The following is a 14,582-nucleotide window of genomic DNA, read 5'->3' on the forward strand; positions in this document are numbered from 1 at the left end:
AAGGACACTGTCGTGGTATCCCTTAATGCTGCTTTGGCATTCAACACCATCGAATGGCCCTACATGTTCGCGGTTCTTCATAAAATCGGTTTTGGGCTCGAATTTATCAAATGGGTGTGACTTTTATATCATCAATCACTTGCCCAAAGAGTCGTTAAAAATTGGACATTTTCGTTTTCGTTCTTGGCAGGGGTACCAGACAGGGATTCCCCTTGTCTCCACTTCTCTTTGTCTTGGCCCTAGAGTCTTTGGCGACATGGGTTCGTCAAGACCACGTCATAAAGGGCCTTAAGGGTGGGAGGACCGCATCTCGCCATATGCTGACGATATCTTGCTTTTTTGGCCTCCCCGGCGGTATCCCTTAATGTCGTTCTGGACATATTTCATGTGTTTGGTAGATTTGCGGGGTATTCGATAAACTGGTCTACGTCCTTTATGGTAAACGGCCTTCACTCCCTCTGGGTTGCCAACTGGCTGAGGCAGCCGATGGCTTTAAATATTTGGGGATCTGGGTCTCTAAAGATCTATCTAGATTCTACAACTGTAATATCCTGCTGCTTCTAGTGTGTCTTAAATCAGACGTCCAACACTGGAAGTCGCTTCCGTTGACCCTTTTGGGATGAGTGACCCTATTCAAAATAATGCCCCTTCCCAGACTCTTATATGCGTTACCGAACACCCCGCTTCCTGTCGCTACCTCATACTTCAAGGAAATCAACAGTATTGTTTGGAACATGATGTGGGAGGGTGAACCACCTCGTATTGCAACACACAAACTCACGCTAGGATGGCTTGATGGGGGCATGGTCTGCTGGATATCAGGAGGTACTATTGGGCATCGCAACTCTCAGCAATCAACCAACGCATGTACAGACCACAGGGGGACCCCGCCTTTCAGATCGACAGGTGGCTCCTCCATGGTGGCGTCTTCAAGGGTGCTTTATATGTACGATCTTTGAAACCTGCTCTAACTGGCCCGACCGGACACGCGGTGTACGTGTGGAGGGAGGCTACTCGGAGTCTGGGCTGGGGCAGGAACTCACACAGGCCACGCCACTCTGGCACAGTGAGCAATTAGGTAAACTCATCCACTCGAAGGGCTTCGATAGATGGGACCGCATAGGCATCTCCAAGTTGGGTGATTTATGGAAGTCGGGTGATGTGGTCCCTTTTCCCTATTATAGCAAGAATACGATCTAGCCCAGTCTGAATATTTTAGATATCTCCAAATTAGGCATGCCTTGCTAGCTGTCCTTCCCAGGGGAAGTGAGCTCCCTGAATCCTCCCTACTCGAAGATAGGATCTTAGACGGCAACCTACCTGAAAAGGATATATCCCTCATTTACAAAAAGCTCATCGACAACATGGCGGATCCCCTGACCCGCTTGAGAGCCAAATGGGACCACGATGTGGCTGGTCTAGATGATGAGGAGTGGCAGGCGGCAGTGGCCTCCCCTTGAGAGGTGGCCATCTCCTCCCGGCTCCGCCTGGTGCAGCTAAAGCTTCTCCACAGATCCTACTTGTCTTGGCCCCTGATGGTTAACATGGGTTACACGTTGGATGGTAACTGTGTGCGACAATGTGGTCAGGAGGGAACTTTTATCCATGCTCTCTGGGAATGCGCACTGATCCAGCGTTACTGGGAGGGGATGGTGCGCCAGATGGAGGAAGCGTTAGGGCAACAGATCCATTGCAATATTAAATTGGCTTTGTTGAACTATGGGATCCTGCTGACTTGAATGAACATGGGTCACTTTAGGGCTGATGGTTGCAAAAAGGAATATTGCCCGATTGTGTAGGGCACAGAACTCGCCGAATTCAGCTGATTGGGGCAATAATATGGATTGGTGTATGGTTACGGAAAAGTCCACCTATCAACCCAGGGGGTGCCCGAACAAATGGATGCAAATATCGTGGCAATGGAATGTCCACAGGGGAGCGATTTGTGAAGCTCCGCGATCCAGGGAGGATGTTACTGGTGGGACGTAATTCTGTACAATTGAAACTGTCAATTTCACTTTGTGCTACGCATTTGTTAAAGAACCATTTCATGTGCAACACTTTTTGCCATATAACCTATATGTCATGCCTTACTTTCATTAAAAGAGTGATTAAAAAATAAAAGGCTCAACAAGGAGAAGACCAAGACTAATCTACTGCCCGAGGTGCATTGCCTGTTGGAATGACTTTGTGGCTTTTGCCGCTATGTTATTCCCTGCGGCAGCAAAGTTTTTTCAGCGATCCTTCCCCAAAGGGTTATCAACCTTGTGGAACTGTCTTCAGCTACAGCCCTCTGCCTCATCCCACTGGAGATTTTCAACTTCCATTTCAACAACTAAGTCCAAAGGTAAAAATGTTCACAGCAGCTTCGTCCTAAGGCTATGTGATGAAAAAGCTCCCTCCTCAGACACTCCTGCAGCCTTGCCTCGCTGCGATTACTGCAATGCAGACGGCCATACTGAAAGATTGTCCTTTAGTACAGGGAAAACAAATCATTATAGTCTCTCCTATTCCTACACTGCAAGTGGAGGCAAAAAAAACTATAGCTAGGTTTTCCTGTTTTCAGTTTCCATTTGTTGTGGATTACAATGGGACTTTTTCAGTGCTTTCCAATGTTTTACAAAATTGTGAAAACCAGTGCTTAACAGTGCTTACTCTTTTTTCTCTGTGAAAAATCATGCGGATAGTGTATTTCTAATGCTTATAAAGAATTCGGTTTTTATTTTCTTTGTTCATTCTTATTGTCCATTCTTCCTTCCTTCTTTCCTTGTCCTAATTCCTTTCTCTGTACCTTGTCCTTGGATTTGCTCATTTTGCCCATCACCTCCATGTCCACCTCCTGTCTCATTTACGAGCCCTCAAGCCCCTATTTCGAATAGTCCACCAATGTCAACTAAGTGCATGAATATGGATATGTTTGCACCTCATTAACATTTAATTGCAGCACATAACATGTTAATGGTGATCATTAAACACACCTTCCTCTTCCTGCTGCTCTGTTCTTCATTATTTACAACAAGGGGTGGTGAGGGACAGAGTCTCTGAATTAAGCAGAATACTCTCACCCAGTCAAGAGATCAGGGCTAGATCCAACACCGTTTTTTAGCTCATTGCACCATCCCAGTTTCAGAACCTGGCTGTATGCAAATTAGTCTGTTCCTGTCCCAGTGCATGATGGGAACAGGGCAAACCAAACTACAAAAGCCAATTCTTACACTGGGAAGGAAACAAGCTTCCGGGGACCGGTTTCTGGCATTACAGCCGTCTTCGGCCCGGCTTGCTTGAATCCTGATGGTGCAATGAGCAAGGGACTCATGTCTGAGTATACCCTTCCACGCTTAGGGTGGACAAAATTATTTACAACAAGGGGTGGTGAGGGACAGAGTCTCTGAATTAAGCAGAATACTCTCACCCAGTCAAGAGATCAGGGCTAGATCCAACACCGTTTTTTAGCTCATTGCACCATCCCAGTTTCAGAACCTGGCTGTATGCAAATTAGTCTGTTCCTGTCCCAGTGCATGATGGGAACAGGGCAAACCAAACTACAAAAGCCAATTCTTACACTGGGAAGGAAACAAGCTTCCGGGGACCGGTTTCTGGCATTACAGCCGTCTTCGGCCCGGCTTGCTTGAATCCTGATGGTGCAATGAGCAAGGGACTCATGTCTGAGTATACCCTTCCACGCTTAGGGTGGACAAAATTATTTACAACAAGGGGTGGTGAGGGACAGAGTCTCTGAATTAAGCAGAATACTCTCACCCAGTCAAGAGATCAGGGCTAGATCCAACACTGTTTTTTAGCTCATTGCACCATCCCAGTTTCAGAACCTGGCTGTATGCAAATTAGTCTGTTCCTGTCCCAGTGCATGATGGGAACAGGGCAAACCAAACTACAAAAGCCAATTCTTACACTGGGAAGGAAACAAGCTTCCGGGGACCGGTTTCTGGCATTACAGCCGTCTTCGGCCCGGCTTGCTTGAATCCTGATGGTGCAATGAGCAAGGGACTCATGTCTGAGTATACCCTTCCACGCTTAGGGTGGACAAAATTATTTACAACAAGGGGTGGTGAGGGACAGAGTCTCTGAATTAAGCAGAATACTCTCACCCAGTCAAGAGATCAGGGCTAGATCCAACACCGTTTTTTAGCTCATTGCACCATCCCAGTTTCAGAACCTGGCTGTATGCAAATTAGTCTGTTCCTGTCCCAGTGCATGATGGGAACAGGGCAAACCAAACTACAAAAGCCAATTCTTACACTGGGAAGGAAACAAGCTTCCGGGGACCGGTTTCTGGCATTACAGCCGTCTTCGGCCCGGCTTGCTTGAATCCTGATGGTGCAATGAGCAAGGGACTCATGTCTGAGTATACCCTTCCACGCTTAGGGTGGACAAAATTATTTACAACAAGGGGTGGTGAGGGACAGAGTCTCTGAATTAAGCAGAATACTCTCACCCAGTCAAGAGATCAGGGCTAGATCCAACACCGTTTTTTAGCTCATTGCACCATCCCAGTTTCAGAACCTGGCTGTATGCAAATTAGTCTGTTCCTGTCCCAGTGCATGATGGGAACAGGGCAAACCAAACTACAAAAGCCAATTCTTACACTGGGAAGGAAACAAGCTTCCGGGGACCGGTTTCTGGCATTACAGCCGTCTTCGGCCCGGCTTGCTTGAATCCTGATGGTGCAATGAGCAAGGGACTCATGTCTGAGCTCTGTTCTTCAGACAATTGATGAAGATTGAAGGAATGAAGACTTCCTATTTAGTAAATGAGTAAGTACTGTGGGCGCTCGGTGCTATGTTATTTCAAGAAATGACTGCCTGGGCCATTAAATATAGTGTTAGTGTCTATTCTGGGGCTTTTCCTGATCTACCAGGTCATAGGGGAGAAGTCTGTTATGGAATTTAAATGCATTCTGTTAGCTGTAAAGTCTTTGGTGACAGCAAACTAAAGAAGATTCTAAAGTAGCAAAGAGACTTCATAAACTGCAGGTGCATTTCACCTGTGCAGTTCACATTGTGAATGAAGTTTATTTTACATTGTTGGAACATGCTCGTAGATTTTTGTGTTTTTTCATAATATCAATGCATAGTTCACTAAGCATTTATTAATAGCAAGCATTTGACCATTGTTTGTTTGAAAGCAGTGCATGGACTGTGCTCCTGTCAGACATATGTGAGAGTAGCTGAAGGGACTTTACCTTTTTTAGTATAGTTTGTATCTTGGGGGAAAGATGGAGGACAATTCAATATGTTTCCATTAAAAATAGTCACTGTGGTTTATAAAGGTGATTTTGCCAAGCATGTACCATAGGTTTGGTACCGTAAGTTGCAAGATTCATATTGACATTGAGGCTGGAGGAATAAAAGTGCAACTTCGAACCAGGGACTCTACCATGAACATGTTCTACTTCTGCTTGCAGACTCAGAACAACTCCATGCACTCGTTTCCACTCAAATTATGCTGCCTGCAGCAAATACTAGGAAATACAGAGCAGTGGCTACCTCTTCTTGTTTCTGAGCTACACCACATACAGCTAATACTCTAACTTGTAGAGTTTAGAGTTCATATCAGCACTGGATGCAGCAGAGTTTCAAGAAAACCAGTACATGGACTCCTTATGGATTGTAATAAGAAAAGGGTTCTCCCGCGGTTAATTTGAGGTCTAGAGGAGGGAGTAATAAAGAGTAACAAACTGTGAAAAACCTCTGTACTGACCTATATACTTTTAAATTGACTCAGTCTTTAAACGGATGCAACACTTATGAAAAGTATCAAACAGACATATTATATTTTACGTTATTTATTTTTATTTTGTACTATTTATTTTCTTTTTAGTTTATCGAAGTAAAAAAGTTTTTATAGCATTCTGATGAAATACATTACATTAAATAGCTTAACAAATTCATTGCATACAAAAATTAGAACAAAAGAGAATAGCTTAATATCGTCCCCAGATATGATCAAATAGAACACTTTGTCTCATCCACATTCATTCCAAAACTAACTCACCATACCAATCATTCATACAGACTCATACCCAAACTGAATAGAAAACATATACAACAACAAGGGAAGGCTGTACAACTGAGAATCTATGGGTGTTCACAAGTATTTATATCTGCAAATCTCTATCTTGATGCTTCAGAGATGATACTTTGTTATTTTCTTTATATATTTCTTTTTCTTTTTTCTCATATGTAGATCTCAGGTGTATAGGGCCTACGTACGTTTCGGTGAACATATAGTGCTTCTATCACCTTCTTCAGGGCCAACATAAACAGTAAACATATAAATGTATAAAAACTGGGGAATCTTCTTGTTTAAAACTGGAGCTACGTCTTATGATATAGATGTTGGAAGCGCAGATTGCTTGTCCAGAGTTAATAAGCAAGAAATGGATGTCCTCTCTTGCTTGTTATGTGTACTTCGAAGTACCAGTGGAACGATGTCTCATAGGGGGCGTCAAGATATAGGCAATGATGGCCTGGTGTGTAATCATACGGTGCCCCCGATTATCTTTTATTGTTTCTTTTCCGAATACGATTTCACCTCCAGGTGCGATTTCATTAAACGACAGTCCTACTATATTCCAGAGGCGTGCCTATCACAAGGCAAAGGCCTGTTTGTTGAGCCTAAAAAGAGTAGCAATACGTTCCTCTGTACGGTCAACGGGGGCTCCGAATCCGCGTGGCAGCTTCAATTTAAAAGTATATAGGTCAGTACAGAGGTTTTTCACAGTTTGTTCATGGACTCCTTACGGGCCTGTGGCATGACTGCTGAAAATGTTCATCATATGGTCATGATATACTTGATGATGTCCTTCTGTATGAAGGGATGTGGCTTCTATATGCATGCATCGTAGACCATCACAATGTAAAACTAAGTAAAAGAGTGTTAGGTACAGCAGATAATTGGAGGACATTGATTTTACGGGGATCCTTAGGCACAGTGATCTTTGCTGTCACAATCTTGATATCTGCGATTTCAGAAAGCAAAGCACAACCCCACTCCAATTGAAGGAGGATAACATCAACGTGGTGCCTCTTGCCTTAGATTGAGACACTGCTCATACTTCTGCTGTAAACCTGCTAGCCACTACTCAGCAATGCGCAGTGAACAGTGAGCTGAAGCCACATGAGGTGAGCCAGGCTCTTAAAATGGAAGTGGAAGCAGGTCGAGGGACTTTGTGGATGATCAAAAGGGTTTATTAAGAGCAGTGGCGGTTGGTGACAAACACAGCAGGGCGCAACATACTGTCAAAATACAAATATGATAAAAAAGTACATTAAAGCCAACACTAAACATCGAAGAAAGAAAAAATAAATCTTATCTTATCCTGCTGCACGTACTCAATGCACTCCAGTCCCTGACTCCAGGCTCCTCTCAGCGTGAAGTGGCATCACACAGCCCACTACTTTATCCAATCCAAACGCTGCTCTCAAGCTGGTAAGCAGCATAAGTGAAACATCTGTATTGGCTGGAGCAGGCTGCCTCAGTGCTCCAAATGGCACTAGAGGCCTCTGCCTGTACTCCAACCCAGCTGTCCAAGACAGCTGGGTTGGAGAGGTTTGAATTGCGCATGTCATGCTGGCCATAGTAAGATAGCCAGCCAAACCTACATACACACTTCAAACCGAAGGGGCCACTCATCATTGCTGCCAATCAGCAGCAACTACACACTGGTCCTGCTCCCACACTCTGTTCAGCAGAGAGTAAAAAATAAAATGGCAAAAAAATCATTTATTACCATTTTATTTGTTACTCTTTTTGCAGCAGTGTGGGGGGACGATGCTGCTCTGCTCCTATGGAGGAACCACTGCTGATTAAGTGTCTGACCAAGGCCCAAATGAGCCACAGTGGGAGCACCCGCTAAAGAAAAGGGCTTATAGATAGAGGCTGCAGTTATAATGATTTCACTCCAGGGCCACTGCAGCAATAAGATCTGGTGTTTTCCAGTTTCTACTGAAAAGAAAATATTATCTTTGGTGGTGTTTTATCAGTTATAATCATTTTAAACTAATACCAAGACACTTTAAGTGCACATAATTCACAAGCTCCACCCTGCGTTAGGTGAAGTGGGCCGTTTCGATAAGTGCAGTTTGTGTGAAATTGAATATGATTCTACTCCCCACACACAAGAATTTCTACAATTCACACAAAGTGTTACACAACCTCCTAATTTGTCACCCTACGTGAGTATAAGAGCATGTTCCTCATGAATGGATCTGCACAGCCAGTGGTTGGAATTAAACAAAAAATATTCTGCATCTTGAGCTGTGGTGCAGGAGTGTTTGAAGATGGCTTCAAGTCCCTACATGCAGACAGTAAAGTCCTACGTCAGTGGTTCCAGAATGTTTGACTCCTGAGGACCCCCACTGAATCACTACTGGAAGCCGGGGACCCCCAAGCAATTTGTACAATTTAAATTTATTTTTAAAAACGCGTTTTGAAGCAGAGGCAATTTCAAGAAGGAGACAGCCTGAATTGGGTCTATTGGCATGGAAAGGTATGCATACAGCAATGTATTTTTTAGTGGTACCCAAGGGCTTGTGGAAAGTGAGCAATCAGACAGCAGCACGAAAATCCTACTGCTGATCCTGGCTGCATCTATTTTTACCTGCCTGCCAAGTAACGGTAACCTATACACATGTGCCTTTCAACGTTTTATTGCTTTTATTATATTACCTGTATTTTCATTGTTGTGTCAGTGACTGCTGTTGTCTGTCTTCCCCTGCCGCCTGTACGTGGTCCGTGCCCCTTTTCCTTCCCTCTCTTCCCCTCGCTGTCCCCGTGCTCTCTCTGCCCGGTCTTTCATTCTGTACCCCTTGCTGCCCCGTGTCTCTGCCCGGTTTTCCCATCTGTTCCCCTCGCTGCCCCCGTGCCTCTCTGCGCGTTCTGCCTTCTGTTCTTAGCTGCCCCTATATTTCTGTATTCTGTAGTTTGCCTCTGTGCCATTCGTTTTTTGTGCCCGTCTGCCCTCTGTGCCACTCGTTTTTCCCTCGTTTTTGTGCCCCTTTTGCCCTCTGTTCCACTTGTTTTTTGTGCCTTTCTGCCCCCTGTTCCACTCGTTTTTCCCTTGTTTTATGTGCCCTTCTGCCCTGTTCCACTCGTTTTTGAGCCTTTCTGCCCTCTGTTCCACTTCGTTTTCCCCTCGTTTTTTGTGCCCTTCTGCCCTTTGTTCCACTCCTTCTTTGTGCCTTTCTGACCTGTTCCACTTATTTTCCCCTCATTTTTTGTGCCCTTCTGCCCTCTGTTCCACTCGTTTTCCCTCGTTTTTGTGCCTTTTTTGCCCTCTGTACAAAAGGAGGTGGTGATGGACGGAGCATCTGAACCAATCAAACACTCACACCCAGTCAAAAGATCTGGGTTTGATCCATCACCGTTCTTTAGCCCACTCTGCCACCCCAGTTCAGACATGGCTAAATGCAAATCAGTCTGACCCTGTGCCTCATGGGAACAGTCCAGCCCGAACTGCCAAGCCATGCCTTCCCTGGACCGGAAACAAGCTTCCGAGGACCGGTTTCGGGCTGGACTGTTCCCATGAGGCACAGAGTCAGACTGATTTGCATATAGCCATGTCTGAACTGGGGTGGCAGAGTGGGCTAAAGAACGAGGATGGATCAAACCCAGATCTTTTGACTGGGTGTGAGTGTTTGATAGCTTCAGATGCTCCGTCCATCACCACCCCTTTTGTACCACTTTTTTGCCCTCTGTGGCACTCGTTTTTCCCTCGTTTTTTGTGCCTTTATGCCCTCTGTTCCATTAGTTTTTCCCTCATTTTTTGTGCCCTTCTGCCCTCTGTTCCACTCGTTTCTTGTGCCTTTCTGCCGTCTGTTCCACTTCGTTTTCCCTTCGTTTTTTGTGCCCTTCTGTCCTCTGTTCCACTCGTTTTTTGTGCCTTTCTGCCCTCTGTCCCACTCGTTTTCCCCTAGTTTTTTGTGCCCTTCTACCCTCTGTTCCACTCGTTTTTTGTGCCTTTCTGCCCTCTGTTCCACTCGTTTCCCCCTCGTTTTTTATGCCCTTCTGCCCTCTGTTCCACTTGTTTTTTTGTGCCGTTCTGCCTTCTGTGTCACAACTCTTGTGTGCTGTGAGGATGCATGGGCGTTTAATTTTTCACTACGACAGGCCCTCGAGTCCTGCGGGCCCCCTGGGAATGTCTCACGGACCCCTGGGGGTCCGCGGACCACAGTTTGGGAAACGCTGTCCTACGTGATTTCACAGCACAGCTTGCACAAATATATACCCTGTTGCTTGCTGTAGAAAAGGCTGATTGGTCCTTTCCCATACTAATCGTTTCTGATTCACCCTTCTGTTTGTATGCTTACAATGTATATTTAACACATTGGCGCTTAAATGGAGTCAGGGATTTAAAACAGAAATAAGCAACTCAGGGGAAAGGTAGCTTCCTGTAGTCCACACTAAGGCCATAAAAGTGAAGGAATTCACACTTAAGGGAACTGGGAACTGTGTCGTAATATTTAGCTGCAAAAATAGCAGTCCAGATTTTTAAGGTAGCTACAGTAAGCAGATCTCAAACCAAAATCCACACATACATTTTGACAGTGATAAACACAGCATTAAAAGGAGAGAAGCCTCCTGACATGTTATGTTATGTACATTTGTACGGCACAGCTTATCACCTATGAGGGTATCCAGGCACTGGAGCAGGAGCCTAGGCTTGATGGTGCACGCAGTTGAACAGCCAGGTCTTCACTTTCTTGCGGAAGTTGAGAAGTTATGTTATGTTAACTGTTGTTATAGAGCGCATGGCTGCCCCAGCAACAGGGCGTCCCAGCCCTAAGACTAACAGGAACATACAGGAAAGAGAATTAAACTAAAGGTTAGAGAAAATCCACGTCTTGATCATTTTCCTGAAGGCCCAATGATCCTGCGTGCCGCTGACAGCAAGAGCAATGGAATTCCAGAGGGCGGGTGCCATTGCCCTGAGCGAGCGCCCCCCAGCTCTTGTCCTGCGCAGTTGCGGGACACAGACCAAATGCAGGTCTGCGGAGTGCAGGGCTCGAGCTGGATCATACAGCGAGCACAGCTCGTTCAGAATTTGCGGCCCTAGAACATGCAAGATCTTATGAGTAAGGCATAACGTCTTGAAGTAGACTCTGTTCTATCTGCAGCCAGTGGAGCTGGCGGAGAAGGTCTGAGGCATGGCAGTACTTAGGTAGTGCAAAAGGCATTAGGGCAGCTGCATTCTGTGCCCATTGCAGTCTTTTAGTCACTGCTTTATTTACGCCGAGTAGTAGTCCATTACAGTAATCTAGGTGAGACTGCACAGTGGATTGGATGATCATCTGTCGGGTGGATGCGTCAAAGAAACCCAGAATAGGTTTCCAGCCGCGTAGAAGACCAAAGCAGGTGCCAGCCACTGTCTTGGCGTGACCTTCAAATGAGAGGGCGCTGTCCACCAAAACTCCTAGATTCTTAACCGTGGTTTTCGGTCAGGGGGAGATCCTAGGGCCGTGGGCCACCAGAGGTTGCCCCATATATGGGCCCACCAAAAGCACTTCTGACTTGATGGAATTTTATTGCAGGTAGTTGTCAGTCATCCATTCAGAGATTGCAATAAGATCATCTTGAAATTTCGCCTAATTTTGCTTGGAGTTATTGGAGAATGTAAACACCAATTGGGTATCATTGGCATATAATACCATGGCAATGTTCCAAGCTTTTGCCAGAAGAGCCAGAGGGCAAACGTAAATGTTAAATAGAGTGGGGCTGAGGGAGGATCCCTGTGGCACACCACAGCTGAGAAGGTGAATACTGAATGTATAAGGAGGAGCAGAAACCTGAAAGGACCGATTGGTCAGGAAGGACGCAAACCAGGCGAGGGCTTTACCCTTGACCCCGATCTCCTCTAACCGATGTAGCAGGATCGTATGGGAGACCATATCAAAGGCCGTGCTAAGGTCTAACAGGATCAATGCCGAGGTTCTGCCCTTATCCAAGGCGGACCGTAGTTGCTCTGTAACTGCAAGTAATGCAGATTTATTGCTCTGTGTAGGCCGTAAATAATTTTGTGCCCTATCTAGGATTGAGTTTGCTTCCAGATATTGAGGCAACATGGTGTTAACATAGGACTCCATGATTTTAACAAGGTATGGAAGCAAGGATATTGGACGGAAGTTCTCTAGTAGAGACGCATCCAGTGTAATTGTTTTTAGCAAGGGAATGACTTTGACATGTTTCCATGACTTAGGGATCACTGCTGCTGCCAGTGACCTATTGATCAGCGTGGAGTAGCAGTTCTGATGTGCAGAGGAAGTTCTTTCCAGCTTTTGCTGGTGATGAAGGAGAATGCATGCCCTCCTGTGTAGCTTCTGCGGATGTGGGGATTTATGTGAGGGAAAGAGAGAGGTAAAGCATAGCTGTCTGGAGGGTTGGAAGAGTTGGAGTCAGTCGTTGAGGTACACTGGTCCTGTGTTATGGAGTGCTTTGTAGGTGTGGATGAGCAGCTTGAATTTGAAACGTTTCTGGATGGGTATCCAGTGTAGATCAGTGAGGTCGGGAGTGATGTGAGCGCTTTGGGGGATTTCTAGGATGAGTCAGCTGCTTTGTTTTGAATAGTCTGGTGATGCCAATGTAAGGTGCGTTGCCGTAGTTGAGTCTGCTGGTGATGAGGGCCTGGGTGACACTGCGTCTTGTCTGTGTGGGGAGCTATTTGAAAATCTTGCAAACCATTTGGAGAGTGTGGCAGCAGGATGTGATCACAGCGTTGACCTGTTGGTTTATTGTGAGTTTGTCATCAAGGATTATAAAGAGATTCCAGAGACCACACCAGAAATCTCTTTATAATCCTTGATGCTTTGGTTGCCGTGGAACCCTGAATGAGAGGAGTCCAGGAGGTGGTTCAGTTAATGATGGGCAGAGATTTGCTTGTTGATCTCTTTCTCCTGGACTGTGGCAAGGAAGGGCAGGAGCACAATGGGCCTGTGGTTGTTGAGATCTTTTTGGTTGGCTGAGGGTTTCCTCAAGAGAGCTGTGACCTGTGTTTTTCCAGCTGTCCAGGAAGTTTACACTGAGGATGGAGGAATTGATGATGGTGGTGGGATTGGCGCTGATCACTGTGCTTTCATGGTTGTATATGTGTTGAAGGCAGGGGTCTGTGGAGGACCCTGAGTAGATGGTGCGCATGATTCTAGTGTTGTCATCTGTGGTGAAAAGGCTTCAGTTCGTTAGGAGGTGGGCCCTTCTGGAAGTGTTGGGGGGTGGCATGATGATGTCCTCTAGGGTGGATTGGGGTGCAAAGTTGGTGTAGATCTTGTGAAAAAAGTCAGAAAGGTCATTGCAGAGGATCCCTGAGGGGATGATGGTATTAGATGCTGCTGTTGGGTTGGTGAATTCTTTCACAATGTTTAAGAGTTCTTTGCCGGAGTTGAAGCAGGATTCGAGTCTGAGCGCCAGGGCCGCTTTCTTGGCTTTTTCGATCTGTGCATGGAACAATCTGAGTGCAGACTTTTAGGTGTCTCCTGAGTTTTTGTCTTGACTGGTTATCTATTTTCCTACTAGTTGCCTGCAATAGCACTTAGGTCTTCTGTGTTTTCTATCTAAAAATTCCTACCCCCACTATTCACATACCACTCTGATGGTGTCCATAGCCAGAGTGGGAGATAGGTGTATTCCGAATCACAGAGCTAGATTAGACCTAACTAAGGCAGCTCATGAGGGGCTAGCATTTGATTTATTGGCATAAGGGCTACTGTACCATTGCTTCAGCAACACTATTGGCAGCCGTATTTACCAAAACAAACTAAAAACTATGTCCTGCAATGTAATGTTTGCCAGCAGATAAAGCACTCCACTGTTCCAAGAACAGCACAGATTTCCCATACTACCTCTCTTCAAACGTTCGGAATAATTTTTTCTTGATCATATCTGCCCAATTACAGCAGTAAAATGTTATAGGTTTTTTTGGTTGCTATTCATTCATGCTCCAGATTCTTGTAGATTTGGCCTCAAAGCAATGCTGATGCTTGAGTAGTGTAAACGACTTGTAGTGCATAGCAGCATACATTTCATTGAGACTATGCACTGCATTCTCTGCTAAGACATTCAGGGAGTATGGCTGCTATACTTGCACCTGTTCCGCAAGGAATTGAAGAGCATTGTAGAGCTTGCCAATTGTACGCCTAGACAAGCCTTGACTTCAAGGTTAATGAGTATAGGACTAAATTGGCAGCATAATCTGTATGGAGTTCAGAGAGCATTAAATAATCTGCCTAGAAGAAGATTAGATGTTCACCCTCCATATGAGATGATCTTTAAAGTATCTATGTATGTGACTGATACTAATGTCCCTGGAAAGGTGGCAGAAGAAAAAATGTTTGACCTGGACACTTGCTTACAATTATCAATGTTCAAGAGGTCAGATCCAAAGTATTTTATGTGAATTATTGCGACTCTGCCACCAATGAAAATAAGGCTTCTAAAGCTGCTGATGGATGGATTCCCAAAGTGGGATAGCTAGTTCAAGAGAAGATCCTTGATAAACAAGTGTGTTGCCATCTTATAGATCACTTATTCCAATCCTGTGGGTAGAAGGTACCAGGACAGTAGTCCTACCTCCA

Source organism: Lissotriton helveticus, chromosome 2_2 (genome assembly GCF_964261635.1).
Source record: "Lissotriton helveticus chromosome 2_2, aLisHel1.1, whole genome shotgun sequence".
Taxonomy (NCBI): domain Eukaryota; kingdom Metazoa; phylum Chordata; class Amphibia; order Caudata; family Salamandridae; genus Lissotriton; species Lissotriton helveticus.